Source organism: Piliocolobus tephrosceles, chromosome 12, assembly GCF_002776525.5.
Source record: "Piliocolobus tephrosceles isolate RC106 chromosome 12, ASM277652v3, whole genome shotgun sequence".
NCBI classification, from domain to species: Eukaryota; Metazoa; Chordata; class Mammalia; order Primates; family Cercopithecidae; genus Piliocolobus; species Piliocolobus tephrosceles.
This window is the reverse complement of record NC_045445.1, coordinates 40524402-40539772: the sequence shown is the minus strand read 5'-3', so window position 1 is coordinate 40539772 and position 15371 is coordinate 40524402. Positions and strand designations below refer to the sequence as shown.

Genomic DNA, 15371 nt, shown 5'->3' with positions numbered 1-15371 from the left:
GACTTGCCAGTTCCACTTCCAAAAATGTATCCCAAATCTCTTTATGTATGTGCACATGTTATGCTTTAACCCTAATCCCAACTACCATCATTGCTTGCCTGCACTACTGCAGCAGCCTCCTAACCTATACTGACCTGTGTTCCTAAAATCTGCTTCTTCAAGTCCTTACTACTAAACACAAAGTGTCTCCTATGCTTGATTAGAAATGTTTATTTAGGGACATGAACATGTAGAGTTCTGAAGGGAAGAAAAAAATGTATAAGAAAATCTTCCACAGTAGTTGCCTTTGCATATTGCCTCTCCCATTCCTTTGTTCAATTAACTGTCAGCTAGCAAATACATATGAAACTCTGGACAGAAAAGATCTGAACATTCTGACTCAACCTGATTCAACTATGTCATGATTGATAAAACGGCAATTCCAATAAAACTCTGTTTATTAATATAAGTTTTTACTTTTTAACAAGAAAGCAAAAGTGAGACAATAAAATGTCTGCCCCAATTGACATAAGAGACAGCTTGTTTAAACTTCCAAAATTCAAAAATTATAAAATGAAAATGAATGCTTTTTATTCCTGCACTTCCTACCTGCTAATCTTTTCCCTAATAGTTAATTCTAAAAAGCATTTGTTATTCGTTCTTTAAGAAAAAGTATATTCCATCATATATATGTATATATGATTATATTTTTCTAAATTCAACAAATATACTATACATAATTCTGCAACTTTCTCTTTCACTTAATATTTGTATATTTTTTCATATTAGCTCAAACGGATGTACTTTATTACCATTAATGACTATATAATATACCATGAAATGGATGCATTTAATTATTCTGTTGAATCTCATCTTACCTGCTGTGTGTCTTTAAGGAGTTTTCATGTTTTATAATGCACTGAAGTCTCTTCTTGTTTGCAACCCAATAACTTAGGTGTTTATTTTTAGACTATTTCTAGCATTTCAAATTATTTAGGATGTTAGAGGAAAGCTGCTACATATATTACAGTTCACCAGTTTCAACTGGAATCAAAAGGAAATCTTAATCCATGTGGCTAATAGAGTTTCATTCTATTCTGCTCTGGTTAGACTACATATTTAAATCTAGGTACTGTATTAAGATGACAAATTATGAATTAAAGTGAGCCCCTGAATGATTCTGAAGGTATATTAGAACTAATCAAGGTAATTCAGCCTGAAGAAGTGAACACTTGGGGTGTGGATATAAAATTTATTCTGATGCATTTGAAAAGCAATCAAGGATTAGAATAAGAATTTTGGTTCAAGCTTATAGGAGAATGTTCAGACATAGAAAACCAGTGATTTTCAGATGAATAGATTTTGAGGTTGGTGAATATCTATAGGTTATAGGAGAATTTCAAAACAGGCCTGTGGAGCACAGTATCTAGAGAATATTGAAATAGACAATTGTTGGCAGTATTGACAGGTAGTCCTATCAGTGTGATCCAATTTATCAAGCAAGAAGAATAATGTGATAGCGAATCTGGGAACCAGAATTATAGTATCACCATAAAGCCTCAGTTTTAGGAGGGACACAAACACTTAAACAACCATCTGAACCCAGAATACCCTCTGAACATCCACACAAAGGGGTCATTTAACATAAGAATAAATGCATAGATTGTCCAGGTTCTCATCTCAAGGTACTGTATTTTATTTTGGGGAAGCCCTGTTTAAGAAAGTTATTTGTAATACTGAGTTTAAATTTATCTCTTTAGTAGTTCCACCAATTAATACTTCTCAAAGATGCCTCCACACTTCTGCAACCAACCTTCCTTTCGCCCGGAATGCCTTATGCCCATCCCTCCTGCCTGTGTGCCAAAGGATTACTGAAGTCCTGTCTTCTTTTCAAAATGTCTATTGTTAGCCCCAGCTCATAGTACATTTCTGAACTATTATAGAATGTCCTGTATATGTCATCTATCAGACATATAGTTACAGATATGGATGCAGATACAGATCTGTCTCAGGTATCTATAACATTAGATGTCTCTTCCAGGGTACCTTTCTTACATCCCCAACTTCACTGTAAATTTTAAGGCCAAGATTGTATCTTGTACATCTCTGTATCCAAAGAACAGCTAGCACACTACTGAGCCTATTGAGTGCTTTCTAAAGAAAACAGCTTGCTACTGGCCTTCTTTAGTTGAGTACTTGCACTTCAAAGATGTGAATAACCTCTGTGTTGTGCAGATGAGCAAGGAAATGAGTCTTGAAACTGGAAAGTAGGTGGAGTGCATCAGGACTACCTCTTAGCCAAATAGCTAAATAGATAAGTTTGTGTTCAAGTCCTTCTCTCATCATTTCAACAGCCCTTTGGGTTGTTTTAAAATTTCCACATGGTTAGTGCCCACAGGCAATTGTTGGCTTCTTAGAATATAGCCGTACCAGTTGTAAAATTGCTCTTTGCTTCTGGCCCAGTCTGTTTGCTTAGAGTGTGCTCCACCCTGGATATAATGCTTGAAAATTTCCCCTTGTTAATGAGTTACCAAAAAATATCTTAAAGTTTGGTCTTCTTAAGCTTGGTGCCTTCCAGTGAGGGGAAGAGCAGAAATTCCAATAGGCCTCATCAAAGGAGGGTTGAACACAATGCTTTTCATTAAACCTCTCCAGTTACAACAGTCCTTTCTGCTACTTCTTTCCACGTGAATCCTAGAGAAAAATATTATTTTATTTTGCTATAAATGTGAATAAAAATTCCTCAGATTTATTGGCATCAGGAGGAGTCTGGTATTCTCAGAGAGAGACATTGAGAACAATTTCGGGTTTTTCTGTTTTAGCATATCTAAACATACAATGTCTACCTAGGCCTGTTTTACCTTTTTATCTTAAAATAAAAGTATAGATTCACAGGAATTTGCAAAGTAATGTACAGGAAACTGCTCTGTACCTTTCCCTCTTTCCTGGGCACTCCTAATGTTAACAGTAAGAAATTGACATTGGGATAATTCTCAAAGTTTATTCAGATTTTATCAATTATGTATACAGTAATGTACGTGTATGTGTGTGTGTGTAGTTCCATGAAATTTTATATATGTAGCTTCATGTAATTAGAACCAAAATCAAGATCCGTAACTACTATGTGGCACCATAAATCACCTCATTCTAACCTTTCATAATCAATTCCCTCACCCTTAACATCTTTCAACCACTAAACTGTTCTCTATAATTATGTTATTTCAAAAATTCTGTAAAGCAGAATCATACACTATGTATTCTCCTGAGACTTTTCTTTCATTCAGAATGATTCACTTGAGATTCATCTAAGTTATTGTTTGTATTAATAATTTGTTCTTTTTTATTGCTGAGTGACATTCTCATGGTATTGATGTTTGTTTATCCTTTTACCAATAAAAGACATTTGAGTAGTTTCCAATTTGGGGGTACTATGAATAAAGTCGGATACAAGATTTGCAACTAACAGTTCTTTTCTTTCAGAAAGTATGTCATTTCCTCATGACCATCATGGTTTCGTATGTGAAATCTGCTGTTATTTGAATCAGTATTCTCTGTAGGTAATGTATCATTTTTCTCTGGTTGTTTTTGAGACTTTTTATTTGTCTTTAGTTTGCAGAAGTTTAATTATGATGTTGTTATGGGTGGGTCTTTGTTCTTAGAGTTCCCAAGATGGTGGTAGACAGCTCCTAAGATGGTGGTGGCTGCTCCCAAGATGGCAGGAAGCCTTTTGTTCTCTGACTTGGGGTTCTTGGCCTCATGGATTCCAAGGAATGGAACCTTGGGCCACCCAGTGAGTGTTATAGCTCTATTAGAAGCTGTGGGTCACGGAAGAGAACTGTGGAACCCAGCAACTAGTGTTCAGCTCGATTAGGATGAACCCAGGCAGTTAGCCATGCAGGAACAATGGCAAGCCTCTATCCCGAACGGGAGTGGCAATGGGCACCTCGCTGGTTCAGAAACGCAGTGGACACCCTGTCGGATCCGGAGGGGTGGAAGTCAACAGTAGGTCTGGGACGGTGGCAAACAGCAGTGGTGGACAGTGAGTGAAAACTCAGCTCCAGCTGGAACAAACACGGACCAGAAGAGTGTGCAGTTGCAAGATTTAATAGAGTGAAAACAGAGCTCCCATACAATGGGAGGGGACCCAAAGGGGGTTGCCCACTCCCGGCTGTAATGCCTGGGGTTTATATCCCAATCATTGTCCTTCCCCCCATGCTCTCAGGTGATATATAATTTGACTATTTCTTTACCTCCTGCTTTTAGCCTAATTGGTATTTTAGTGAGCCCTCTTTACTACCTGATTGGTCGGGTGTGAGCTGAGTTACAAGCCCTGTGTTTAAAGGTGGGAGCAGTCACCTTCCCCAGCCAGGCTTAGGAATTCTTAGTTGGCCTAGGGAATCCAGCTAGTCCTGTCTCTCAATGTGTCTGGGTATGAATTTCTCTGGGCTTATTTCGTTTATGTTTTCCTCAGCTTCTTGAATCTGTAAGTGAACTTCTTTCACCAAATTTGGGAAGTTTTCAGCCATTATTTTTTCAAATATTTTTGAACTTTATACTTTTTCCTCTTCTTCTATAACTCCGATGATACATGTGTTAGATTTTATTTTATTATCTCATTTGTTCCTGAGACTCTGTTAATAATTTTTTAAAGCCTATTTTCTTTCTGTGGCTCAGATTTAGTAAAGTCTATCAGTCATCCAGTTCACTGATTCTATCACTGTCATAACCATTGTATCATTGAGCCCATGTAGTAAGATTAGTTTTAAATTTCAACTTTTTTTAATATTCTCTCATTTCCAATATTTTCATGTTTTATATCTTCTTTTTTTGGATTTCCTATTTTTTTTTTTTACTTGTTTAAAGAGAATTTACAATTATTGGTGAAAACTCGTTTATAATGCCTGCTTTAAATCCTTGTCAGACAATCTCAACCTTTCTTTTATCTCAGTGTTTGTGTCAATTAATTGTATGTTCTCATTAAAGTAGTATTTTTCATCATATTGTATGACTAGTGACTTATAATTATATTCTGGACATGTTGTATATTATGATAGGAAACTTGTTTCTATTTAAATCTTTTATTTCATCAGCCAGTCACCCTATTTAGATTTTGCACGTGGGTCTTTGCCTACTTTTGTGAGCTGTAGTTCCAATGTCAATTTAATTTTTAGAACCTTAAAGGTCTGTTCTGATTTGCTTTGTACTTCTGACTCTGCTGGATTTCTGCTCAGTCCCTGCATGTGCTATTTAGACTGCCCAGTGTCACTGAGTGGGAGTGTCAGGATACTCTGGGCTTTAGTTGTTCCTCCTGGGTAGGATCAGTCTCATTGTTCTCCCAGGTATGTCACAGGAACCCTGCTGTGCTATTGCTGCTATGGCAGACTGGGCTGCCACTAATCTGGGTGTAGAGTCGTGAAGGGATCCCTGATTGCCCCTCCTAACACTCCTAATGTAGCCGCTGTTGCTCTGAGTATGGGACAGAGACTCAGCTATTGCTGCTGCTGTGGTGGATTGGGCTCCTACTAGTTTGGGTGTGTTGTGTGACATGCGTCCCTTACTGGGTCCTATTGATTCTGTTGCTACCCTAGGCTTGGACAGGGACCCCCTGCAACTGTCACTGTGATGGAACAGGCCACCTGCTTCAATGTGGGGTAGATTCGATTGCTGCAACTGCTCCTGTGGTTGACTGAGACTGCCACTGCTCCAGGTGTGAAGTAATCAGTGTGTCCATGTTGGGTCCTCCTGCTTCTGTTGCTGCTGCTATGGGTCTGGCCTATGCTGTCCTGGGTGTTGGTACTGCTGCTATGGTAGTTTGGGCTATGTGCTTCCCTTAGTATTACATAGGATGGTTCTTTCCACTGGGACTCTGTTGGGTTGCCTTTTTTTGAGGGGTCCTTTGGCCAGTGAGATGAGAATTTTTTTGTTTTATTTTTTGTCTACACTCATTGGAGGTTCCTAATTACAGGCTTCTCCAGAACACAGTATGGGATATATGGAAAAACCTGGGCAACTCACTATGGTGTCGTTATTCAAGTCTTAAAGTTTCTGGACAGTCTGACTTCTTTTCTCCATCCTTCAGGGTCCTTTTATGATTGTCTGTTAAATAATTTCCAAGGTATTTAGGCATATTAGAGGGGAAGAGCAGGGAAAACTGAGTATGCCCCATGTTTTCCTGGTACTCATGGCCAGGCACAGTGGCTCAGGCCTGTGATCCCAGAACTTTGGGAGGCCAAGGCTGGCGGATCACCCGAGGTCGGGAGTTTGAGACCAGCCTGACCAACATGGAGAAACCTCGTCTCTACTAAAAATACAAAATTTAGCCGGGCAGCGTGGTGTATGCCTGTAATCCCAGCTACTCGGTAGGCTGGGGCAGGAGAATTGCTTGAACCCGGGAGGTGGAGGTTGCAGTGAGCCGAGGTTGTGCAATTGCACTCTAGCCTGGGCAACAAGAGCGAAACTCCATCTCAAAAAACAAAAAGAAAAACAAAAAATCTATGACTTTTATGATGTTTTATAACAGGAGGGCTTAAGTATAAGATAGAGTATATAAAACTAACCATGTTGGAGCAAGATATTAAAAGTAAATATCTGCACTCCTTTCTCCCTTCAAAAGTAATAGTGTAATTGTGAAGAGGATTCAAGATTTGTTTGACTTTTATTTCTTACTAATGGGGTATCAATTATTTGCAATGAAGATCCATACCCACTGGGTATATTAGTTTCCTTTCAAAGAGGAATGATACATCAGTTATCATTACTGTAACCAAATGTGGCATTTCTTTTACTTTTATGAGATTTTTCTGATTCATTTTACAGAGATGTTACTGTTTGCTTTCTAGACTTTAATATTAAATTATGCAGCAGGATAACAGATGATAATTTGGAGATCCTGGACAAATGTCAGTTAACACAGAGTGAACAATTATATCAATAGTCAGTGAGGTTTTGATCCACTAAGTTTCTAAGACATTTGCCTATCATTTTGATTAACATGAAAAGATAGAGAATTTAATTAAACATAGTATTTTTAAAGGTCATTCTTTCAGTAAGCTTTCATCTTAGTCTTAGCCTTCCTTATCATTATCCCCGTTGTTTCCATCAAGTAGATGGATATAGATCTAGAATTGCAGTTGATGAAATATAGTGGAATAGTAATTTAACTAGCTTTTAAATTACCTGGGTTATTTTGAATAGTATGTGGCCTTTTTTAACCCAAAGACTACTTACTTACTTGACTAGACAGAGTCCACATTTTATTAAAAGTAATGGCAAAACCCGCAATTACTTTTTGCACCAACCTAATATTAGAAACCTATATTCTGAAGAAAATATATTTTAGGCTAATTTGTAAATAGACTCTTTGTAAGAAAAGGATATCTTATGTCTATCTGTGTTCCAGGCACTTAGCCCACTGCCCTACAACTACAAAGTATTCAATATATGTTTGCTCTTGATGATGTTGATGAAATTATCATTCCCACAAAGGATACCCTATACCCTTTGAAATGGAGCAAATATACCACCACCTTGAAATCTTTGCAGGAAAAATGCTTTTAAAGTGACAAGTACAAGTAGGAGCTCTCTGAGTGTTTGTTAACCTTTACCATGAAAGCAGATTAAAATTCTCCAGAGTGTAATAAGTCCCTGGGAGATTGTTCCACTCGTTACAAATTTCCTTCATTTATCTCATTACCCGAAATGACATTTAACATCTTGCTCAGTTGGAATAATTTGATCTAATGCACATTATCTTTCTATGAATGATGATTGTTCTAGTAAAAGATGAAAGCCCAGTTATAGCAAGACCATTTGGTCAAATGTGCACAATGTTGCTGAAAATTCAGATAATAATTTAAAGATGCTTTTTAAATTCGGTTTGAACTCCCATGTTATTTTTCTAAGGCTCTTTTCAGCCTATTGCCTTCAGGCTATTTCCACATAATGAGTATCTTGACTCTCCTGTGATCCCTTTTTCTGACCTTGTTAACTTTCTCCACGTGATGCTATGCCTTATCTGACATCTGAGCTGATGAGGTCCAAGATCCGTTATAGAAGAGGCAACAACTTGAGGTCTACTGTGGGAATTTGTCCAGTCCTTATTGTATTACACTCTGGATGCTAAACTGTGTTTTTAACAGCCACATATTTGATTATTAGTTTTAATATTCTCTTTTAATTAATATCCAATTCTCTACATTCCTGATTCTAGTTGGTTAACCACCATATTTCTTGACTGGAATCTGGCTGTGCCAGTATACTGGGCATTTACCTATCCTTTATAAAAATTGTTTAAAATTAGAAGTATACTATCTTTCTAAAAATTGTTTGAGGAATACATGCTTTCCCTAGAAGAGCCAAACTCAGTCTTTTTGCTGCCTAGAGCTCCACTTTAGGCTCTGGAGCTTCCTCAGTATTTTCAGTACTTGACTATCTCAGTTTTTACTAACCTCAGATCTTTTGTATATGGCCAAAGAACGTGAATACCTCTAAAACCTAAAGCAAAAAACAAACAAACAAACAAACCTATTAACACCCTAGATTTAGCCTAGAGAACATGGAATGCATTCTCTCCACGTGAGGATAGTTTTATGTGTCAACCTGGCTAGGCCATGGTACCCAAATACTTGGTCACACATTAATCTAGATGTCTATGAAAAGGTATTTCAAAAACAGAATTAATATTGAAATTAAATTAGTAGACTTTGAGTAAAGTAGATGATCTTCTATTATGAAAGTAAGTCTCATCCAATCATTAAAGCTTTAACAGAAAAAGACTGATCTCTCCCAAAGAAGAGGAAATTCTGCCTTCAGACTGCCTTCAGACTGGAACTTCAACTCTTCTCTGGGCGTCCAGCCTGCCAGTCTACCCTGCAGATTTTGGATTTGCCAGCCTCATGATCACATGAGCCAATTCCTTAAAAGAAATCTCTCTCTCTCTCTCTCTCTCTCTCTCTCTCTCTTTATGCATATCCTATTAATTTACTTTCTCTGGAGAACCCTGACTAATGTACTCTACAACCACCGGTGGGGATTAAACCTGCTGAGATAATTACCCCACTGTTGAAAAGGAAGAAGCCACATTCTTATCTTTCTATTCTGATATTTTCAATGATATTGAGGAAAAGAAAACTAATACTTTAAAAACTTGGCCGGGCGCGGTGGCTCAAGCCTGTAATCCCAGCACTTTGGGAGGCCGAGACGGGTGGATCACGAGGTCAGGATATCAAGACCATCCTGGCTAACACGGTGAAACCCCGTCTCTACTAAAAAATACAAAAAACTAGCCGGGCAAGGTGGCGGGCACTTGTAGTCCCAGCTACTTGGGAGGCTGAGGCAGGAGAATGGCGTAAACCCGGGAGGCGGAGCTTGCAGTGAGCTGAGATCCGGCCACTGCACTCCAGCCTGGGCGACAGAGCGAGACTCCGTCTCAAAAAAAAAAAAAAAAAAAAAAAAACTTTGCTATGTGACACCTTGCTTTTTTTTTTTTTTTTGACAGAGTCTCCCTCTGTCGCCCAAACTGCAACCTCTGCCTCCCGGGTTCAAGCAATTCTCCTGCCTCAGCCTCCTGGGTAGTTGGGATTACAGTCACGTGCCACCACGCCCAGCTATTTTTTTTTTTTTTTTTGCATTTTTAGTAGAGACAGGGTTTCACCACATTGGTCAGGCTGGTCTCGAACTCCTGACCTCAGGATCCACCTGCCTTGGCCTCCCAAAGTGCTGGGATAACAGGCATGAGCCACCACACCCGGCTGCCACTTTGCTTTTTTAGGCACCAACCTTCTGAGGTAAGTAGTACCATCCCACTTTACATTTGTAGAACCTAAAGCCTGTGGAGTTAAATTATTTTGCTCCATGTCACTCAGCTAGGCAGTGCTGGAGTCAGATTTCAAGTTCTGTTTTGTCTGGCCTTAAAGTTCATATTGCTCCAATTTGACCCACAGATTTAATCCTGCCTGTTGTAACAATGATTAATTCACTTGTTCTTTATACAGAAGTTTTGGATGATAGTGATGGAAAAATTATACCTAAAATCAGATTTTGGTCCAGATGCCATAAGAATTTCATCCTTCAAGGAAGATTTAGTAATCACATATGTATTTTGTGTAAAAATCATGAACTAGTACCAAACCACAGGAATTAGGCAAGCTGAGGCATAAGGTTTGCCTGAGATGCTCCCGTTTCTAGCACTGTAAGTGTGACGTCCTAGGAAACCTCTCAGTCCCTAGCAAACCAGCAGAGTTGGTCACCACAGGTTAATAAAACTAACCCTACAGAAAGTAAAAAAGACAATAGAGAAGAGGCTTTTCTGCAATGAATTAACCAAATTTTTGTGTGTAATTTAAGGCAAGCCTATGGACAAATAAAATACTGTTTTCATTTTTCTTAATATTGGTCTATTGATATTCTGATGCTATATTTGAATTCTTGGATTTCTGCTGTTCTGAATCTTAAATTTTTAGAATTAAACATGTGTAATACTATTAATCTCAAGGGAAATCAACCTGCTTAATCTGTTATGAGCTACGTTCTTTTTATTATTTATAAAAGGTAGACTTTGCAAATCCTTTTAAAAAACTTAGGGTCAAGGCCAGGCATGGTGGCTCACATCTGTAATCCCAGCACTTTGGGAGGCCGAGGCGGGTGGATCACTTGAGGTCAAGAGTTTGAGACCAGCGTGGCCTGCATGGTGAAACCTCATCTCTACTAAAAATACAAAAATTAGCCAGGGATGGTGGTGCATGCCTGTAGTCCCAGCTACCTGGGAGGCTGAGGCAGGAGAATGACTTGAACCCAGGAGGCAGAGGTTGCAGTGAGTTGAGATCGCGCCATTGCACTCCAGCCTGGGTGATGGTGAGACTCCATCACAAAAAAAAAAAAAAAAAAATAGAGTCAAACTTCTGTGAAATTTGCTATTTCTAGCATTTTTAAAAACTCAGTTTCATTTTTTATAATTGCACAGCATCTAGACTTCCTTCTCAGTCTTGTTAAATTTCAGGGAATGGGCTCCTTACACGTAAAGTAATTTTTAGAGTCAACCATCACAGAATATATGACCTTGATACAGCATCAGTCTACCTGCACTGACAGGACATCAGAGCACCTAGTTGAAAACAGAAAGATTTAGTAAACAAAAAAGTTTGGTAGGCTTTGCAGACGCTGCCGCCGAGGAAATTCTTGTACTACTAGCCATGGTCAACCCTACCGTGTTCTTCGACGTTGCCGTTGATGGCGAGCCCTTGGGCCACGTCTCCTTCGAGCTGTTTGCAGACAAGGTTCCAAAGACAGCAGAAAATTTTCGTGCTCTGAGCACTGGAGAGAAAGGATTTGGTTATAAGGGTTCCTGCTTTCACAGAATTATTCCAGGGTTTATGTGTCAGGGTGGTGACTTCACACGCCATAATGGCACTGGTGGCAAGTCCATCTATGGGGAGAAATTTGAAGATGAGAACTTCATCCTAAAGCATACAGGTCCTGGCATCTTGTCCATGGCAAATGCTGGACCCAACACAAATGGTTCCCAGTTTTTCATCTGCACTGCCAAGACTGAGTGGTTGGATGGCAAGCATGTGGTCTTTGGCAAAGTGAAAGAAGGCATGAATATTGTGGAGGCCATGGAGCGCTTTGGGTCCAGGAATGGCAAGACCAGCAAGAAGATCACCATTGCTGACTGTGGACAACTCGAATAAGTTGACTTGTGTTTTATCTTAACCACTAGACCATTCCTTCTGTAGCTCAGGAGAGCACCCCTCCACCCCATTTGCTCGCAGTATCCTAGAATCTTTGTGCTCTCGCTGCAGTTCCCTTTGGGTTCCATGTTTTCCTTGTTCTCTCCCATGCCTAGCTGGATTGCAGAGTTAAGTTTATGATTATGAAATAAAAACTAAATAACAACAACAAAAAAAAGTTTGGTAAAATGTCAAAGAATCAATTTGTTGGGTTTAAACATTTTCTTTCCACTTAACACAGCAAGAATACATTTAAGATAAACTTTTATCCCATATAATTTTCCTACTATTCATAAACTGAATTTTCTTCAAAGTCTAGGTATTATTACTCGAAATAGTGTCAGTATTTTTGGAAGAACGTTGATCCAAAGAACAAGTAAAATTACAAAGACAAAACTTGTCTTACAATCTTTCTTTCCTTCAGGTCTTTTCATTAATGAAACTGGAAAGGTTCCCTTGTCCCCCTTGCCAGGCATGTGACAAGGGGAGTGGCTGGCTTCTTCAGTGCCCCGCTACTCAAACCTCTAGGGGAGCATACAGAGGGGCAGGCTGTGGAGCTCCAACCCCATGACAGGGCCTAGGGTGAATGTTTACAGCTTCTGAAGCCCTAGTGAGTGTGCGTTACAGGGTGCTCTTTTAGTTTAGCCATCCGTAGGTGGCTTGTGTTTATCAGCTAAATTAGACCCCCTACCTCGTCACAAGGACAGGGTGCTTTCTGTATGCTGGGGTTTCTTGCCTTGGGATACCAGAAAAATTGAATCACACCTTGACTTGGAGAAAGAGTGCAAGGTTTTGTTGAGTGGAAGTAGCTCTCTCAGCAGATGAGGAAGCCAGAAGGGAGATGGAGTGGGAAGATTTTCCCCTGGAGTCCGGGCCGCTCAGTATCCGGACTCTTCTCTGACCGCCCGGGGCCAAACTCCGTGTCGTTCCCCCGGTGGATGGCCTGCTGGTGTGCTGGCGTCTGCCGGTGCCTGTCGGCATGCTCTTCAACTGTCGTGCTCCTCTCCACGTTCAGCTACTTGTTCTCTTTCTGCTGATGTGCTTCTCTTGACGTCCAGCCGCTTGTTTTTCTTAGCCTGCTAGGACCTTGGGGTTTTATAGGCACAGGATGAGGCGTGTGGGGACAGAGTGGTCTTGGAAAATGCAACATTTGGGGGTGAAGGCAGGAGTGCCTGTCCTCACGGAGGTCTGTGGGCACAGGCCCGAGGGTGGGGCCCTAGCCAGGGACCCGCCTTTCTCTACCCAGCACTTCGCTGCCCCTCTCCCATATCATTAACACTTTGGCTACCCTTACTTTATTGATTTATCCATGGAGAAGACATGAGGAAGACCTCTAAATTTAAGGAAGGATTTTTTTTCTTTTTCCTCAAATGACTCCTTTCATGGTGCTCTGCTGTCCACACATGGTATCATTATATTCCATCCAGTATACTTACATATAGCCCCATCAAACTTGAATCACTTCCAATCCCAAAGTGACTCTATTCAGTGCCATGCTATATTCTTCATCCTCCTCAGATACGAACTTGTTAGATCCATGTATTATATAGCAAATCATATCTTCTAAACTATTCTACAATATTTTGAGTTATCCTTCCGGTATTTTTCTTTTTTCTTTTTTTTTTTTTTTGTTTTTTGTTTTTTGTTTTTTTGAGACGGAGTCTTGCTCTGTTGCCCAGGCTGGAGTGCAGTGGTGTGATCTTGGCTCACTGCAAGGTCCACCTCCCAGGTTCACACCATTCTCCTGCCTCAGCCTGACCAGTAGCTGGGACTACAGGCGCCGGCCACCACGCTTGGCTAATTTTTTTTTTTTTTTTGTAGTTTTAGTAGAGACAGGGTTTCACCATGTTAGCCAGGATGGTCTCGATCTTCTGACCTGGTGATCTGCCCACCTCGGCCTCCCAAAGTGCTGGGATTACAGGCATGAGCCACCGCGCCTGGCCTGCCTTCTCGTATTTTTCTATGCCTTGTCTATGGATCATCACAGAGGAATAGGAACCGGAAGGTTTAGAGTATTTGTCCAGACCAGGTAAGAGACAATTCTAAGCAATGGGAATGACACACATAAAGACAGTAGGTAGAACAGAAAAAGTCACCATCACTGGGTTATAGATAGCAAGGTGACCAATGTCATAATAAGGCTAGAAGACTATGTAATTTACTTACTTAAGTAATATGAACATTTCAAGAAATGTCTAATTTAGTAGAGACATGAAGTCAGGAGTCTTTTATTCATGGTTTTTCTTTTGAGCCTATGAAAATAGACAGCTGTATTGAAAACTTCAGATTCACAAAAGAGCTTTTTGAAGACCCTTTCAGTAAATAATACTTTCTTTGAAAGCCTCTGGATTTCTTTATCCATAAGGGTTATCACTGTATATCTTAAGGGCAAAAAAGCCTGGAGGATATTTTTGAGCTTGACTTCTTTGAAAATATCCAGGTGCTAGAGATATAGTGTGTGTTTGAAGGAAACCGCAAATGTAGAATTTGTTTTTCTGTTTTTTTGGTTTTTTTTACATATTTCAAACCTCATTTAGAATCTGGATGCTATCCCAGCTGGTGTCAGGGATGCATGAAATTAAATTTAGAAAATCTCAGCTCTAAGAAATGCCAATATTTTTCCTGCATCAGGTAGGTAGATGCTGGGTAAGAATTAAAACTGGACGTTTTCCCATGGAAATCAATGACACTGGTGAGAATATTTTCACAATTTTGCACATCAGTAATATACTGATAATTTAAGGGGCTGAGTGCAGATTCAAGGAATCTTATAAAAAGGAAAGGGGAAGATCTGTGGAATGGAAAAGGATCTTATGGGAGTTTGCTACTTTTTGACTAAAAAGCAGAAGTCATATTTTTTTTTTTTTTTTTTTTTTGAGACGAAATCTCGCTCTATTGCCCAGGCTGGAGTGCAGTGGCCGGATCTCAGCTCACTGCAAGCTCTGCCTCCCGGGTTCATGCCATTCTCCTGCCTCAGCCTCCTGAGTAGCTGGGACTATAGGCGCCCGCTACCTTGTCCGGCTAGCTTTTTGTATTTTTTTTTTTAGTAGAGACGGGGTTTCACCGTGTTAGCCAGGATGGTCTCGATCTCCTGACCTCGTGATCCACCCGTCTCGGCCTCCCAAAGTGCTGGAATTACAGGCTTGAGCCACCGCACCCGGCCCAGAAGTCATATTTTTAAGAGTATCTGCAAAAGTCATTTTCATAGAAAGTATATTTTTAAAAGAATGATAAAACATTTTAAAAATAGTATTCGACTAAGTGTTTTAATTTAAAAGACTAGAAACCCATTTGGTATATTTTATGAATAACTTAGTGATTATATATTGAAGTTTTCAAATCAGAATATATTTTACTATTACATTTGAAAATACATTAGACTGTTTTTCATACATATAATTTTTATTCACATGAATGATACTAATGTGAGATATTCAAGAGCTTTATTAAGCAAAAATTATGATTGCATTTTATAAATCTTTTATGATATGAATTATAAAATTGAACAAACATCATCTGTGCTTGTTAGTACATTTTTAAACATGAGGTTTGTATTAGTCTGTCTTTATGCTGCTGATAAAAGCAAACCAGAGAATAGGAAGGAAAAAAGGTTTAACAGACTTACAGTTCCACATAGCTAGGGAAGCCTCACAATCATGGTGGAAG

At 39.5% G+C, this 15371-nt stretch overlaps 1 pseudogene across 1 annotated transcript; it reads left to right on the top strand.

Annotated features, from left to right (window-relative positions):
- Window positions 1-11138: 11138 nt before the first annotated feature.
- Window positions 11139-11860, top strand: LOC111536687 (annotated as a pseudogene). Its single transcript, XR_004229235.1, has one exon. The product of XR_004229235.1 is annotated as a peptidyl-prolyl cis-trans isomerase A pseudogene (transcript).
- Window positions 11861-15371: the final 3511 nt, after the last annotated feature.